Raw genomic sequence first — 3,426 nt, 5'->3', positions numbered from 1 at the left:
ACTGACACAAAAAGGAACTGCTTAGGGGGAAAAAACTGTTCAAAAGCCTCCAGACCTCTCTGTCAAGAGATCTTAAACAATTTAGGAGACAGTGTAACACAGAGCTTAGAAATGAGAGAAAAACACATCTGTTTTCAAATTCTAGCTCCCCCCACCAACTAGCTTTGAGCCCTTGGACAAATTAACCTCTCTAAGATCAGTGTTTGCTGTTAATATTTGTACCCACCTATTTCATAGGATTACTTTGAGAATTAAATGAAATGATTTAGGTAAAGAATTTAATAGTCGGCAAATAGAGGTACTTGATATTTACTATTATAATAAAAGGAAGAATACCTAACAACAGATTCCTCTGTATCCCGAGTATTGGGAGTTGATCAGGATCCCTTAAATTGGAGCAAAGGGACAAGAACTTCAAAGTGTATAAAACAGAAATAGAGGCAAGAAACTCCCTTCCCATTGACTCCTCCACACCCACCCAAGTATCATTCCATCCCAGGTGAAATGTTTGTATTAGCTGGGTAAAAATAATAACTTTATTATTATTAACATGTAAATTATAATAAATTTACTGTTAGTTAGTAATAATAAAGATATTAAAATAACCATTTCCATAAATCCCTTAGTATTTATTTACAATCCTCTGGTGAGTATCAATAATAGCAACAACAACAATATGTATATATATACATACAGGGACTTCAGCTCTTCCTTGGCGCTGCCTATGGAGGTGGCAGCCATCTCCTACTGGGCACCATGGCTGCCCTCAGACCTCTCATGAAACCCAAGATTGTCAAAAAGAGGACCAAGAAGTTCATCCGGCACCAGTCAGACTGATATGTCAAAATTAAACAGAACTGGCAGAAACCCAGAGGCACTGACAATAGGGTGCATAGAAGATTCAAGGGCCAGATCTTGATGCCCAACAATGGTTATGGGAGCAACAAGAAAACAAAGCACATGCTGCCCAGTGGCTTTCGGAAGTTTCTGGTCCATAACGTCAAGGAGCTTGAAGTGCTGCTGAAGTGCAATAAATCTCACTATGCTGAGATTGCTCACAACGTCTCCTCAAAGAACCGCAAAGCCACTGTGGAAAGAGCAGGCCAGCTGGCCATCAGAGTCACTAATCCCAATGCCAGGCTGCGCAGTGAAGAAAATGGTAGACAGATTGTGTACACATTGTATTTGTGTTAATAAAATCATAAAATTCTGCCAAAAAAATAAAAATAAATAAATAAATAAAAACATGGACTTCACAGAAGTAGAAATGACAAACAAAAATATAAAAACATGATTTCCACACTAAGAATCAAAGAAATTAAATATCTTTTTTTAAAAATCCTCACCAGACAATATGCTTATTTTAGAGAGAGAGGAAGGGAAGGAGGGGGGCAGGAAGAAGAGAGGGAGAAAAACATCAATTGTTTGCCTCTCTCATGCAACTTGGATATATGCCCTGACCAGGAATTGAACCCTAAACCCTTCAGTGCATGGGATGACCCTCCAACCAGCTGAACCACCTGGCGAGGGCTCATGATAACATTTTTAACCAACCAAATTGGCAAATATTTTTTAAAATCTGTTAAAAATGAGCTTTTTAAAAGTATATTATGTATACATTATAGAAGGATTCTGAAAGTATACATCAGACATATTTCCTGCCCTTAAGAATTTTATAGTCTAGTAGAGAAGCCATGACTAAAAATCATAAACCTGCCACAGCTGGTTTGACTCAGTGGACAGTGTTGGCCTGCGGACTGAAGGGTCCCAAGTTTGAGTCCATTCAAGGGCACATGCTTGGGTTGCAGGCTCAATTCCCCAGTAAGGGGCATGTAGAAGGCAGCCAATCAATGATTCTCTCTCATCATTGATGTTTTTATCTCTCTCTCTCTTTCTCCCTTTCCCTTCCTCTCTGAAATCAATAAAAATATATTTGAAATAAAAAGAATAAAAGACATAAAACTACCATCAATTTAGTGCACAAAAGGTAGTCCAAAATAGAAAAGTTCAATTAACAGAATATTTATCAACCACAAGTACATAAAAGCATTGTGCATGGGAAATAAACACCATAACTATATGTGTGTGTGTGTGTGTGTGTGTGTTAATATATATATACTAGAGGAACATGTGAAGAAATATCATTTTCCCTTGCCTCATCTCATTTGATTCCCACATAAGTTCTGGAGTAGGTAGATAGGAGACTCGGTGGAATACTATTTTCTTTTCATTAGCCAAAAAATGGAGATTTAGAAAACTTACAAACTTGACTCGACTGAAAAGAAGTAAGAAATGGTGGACCTTGAAAATGACTTCAGGTTTTCTCATTGCGCAGAATATAGTCAAACGCTGCCACAGTTAAATATTTTACCCTGTGTTCTGCCTGCATGATCTACAATAATAATCTGCTTCATGTTGATATGTACTGCTGTGTTGCTGACAATTACCTGAAAGAGAAGTTTGCATGCTTCACTGGGCTGGAAAAAGTTTAGCTAAATCAGAAAGGAGGTCTAATTAAGCAAGTTTATTCTATATATATAAAAGGCTAAGTTGCCGAAGCCGGTTTGGCTCAGTGGATAGAGCATCGGCCTGCGGACTGACGGGTCCCGGGTTCGATTCCGGTCAAGGGCATGTACCTGGGTTGCGGGCACATCCCCAGTGGGAGATGTGCAGGGGGCAGCTGATCGATGTTTCTCTCTCATCGATGTTTCTAACTCTATCTCTCTCCCTTCCTCTCTGTAAAAAATCAATAAAATATATTTAAAAAAATAAATAAATAAAAGGCTAAGTTAATTCTCACATGCATGATACATATAAAGCTCTCACTGGTGCCAGTCATACATGTGTGTTTCCATCTGTCATTGTCGATCGTGAATTTGGTTGACACTTCTATTATAGAGAAAGGGCGAATAGCAATATTAAAATGTTTCTTCTAATTAATTTCCTTTCAATGTGCACAAATTCATGCACTGGGCCACTAATGTTATATAATCTAGCAAGGCTGTTAAGACAAGCAACAATAGAAAGCAGTAAGTGACAAGTGCCTTAAGTACAAGCAAAGAGTTCTGAGATTTCAGAGCAAAGAACTCAAATTAGCTTCCAAATTATTTGAAGAAGCTCTACAAGGAGGCACAATGTTAACTAAACTCTTAGGATAGGCATAATTTTTAACCAATAGGGATGAGACTAGAGAAAGGATGACCCAGGAGAAAGAAATAGACAAAATTAATAAATGGAATGGGGCTAGAAACATGAGAGGGAAAAGGAAAATTCCAAGTTCGCTAGAATCCAGGTTAAATAAAGGGGGAAATATGATCAAAATGAAGCTCTAAGTAAGATTAATCTAATACTGGTGTCCAGAATGGGCTGCAGGACAAAGGGCTTACAGCTGAGAAATCATTTATTAACTACGGCAGCAATCTCAGT

General features: G+C 38.0%; 1 pseudogene; it reads left to right on the top strand.

Moving 5' to 3' along the window:
* Window positions 1-729: 729 nt before the first annotated feature.
* On the top strand, window positions 730-1,221 carry LOC107185134 (annotated as a pseudogene).
* Window positions 1,222-3,426: the final 2,205 nt, after the last annotated feature.

This window comes from Myotis davidii, unplaced genomic scaffold (assembly GCF_000327345.1).
Source record: "Myotis davidii unplaced genomic scaffold, ASM32734v1 scaffold69, whole genome shotgun sequence".
In the NCBI taxonomy this organism is placed as follows: domain Eukaryota; kingdom Metazoa; phylum Chordata; class Mammalia; order Chiroptera; family Vespertilionidae; genus Myotis; species Myotis davidii.
This window is presented reverse-complemented; position numbering and strand designations above follow the sequence as displayed.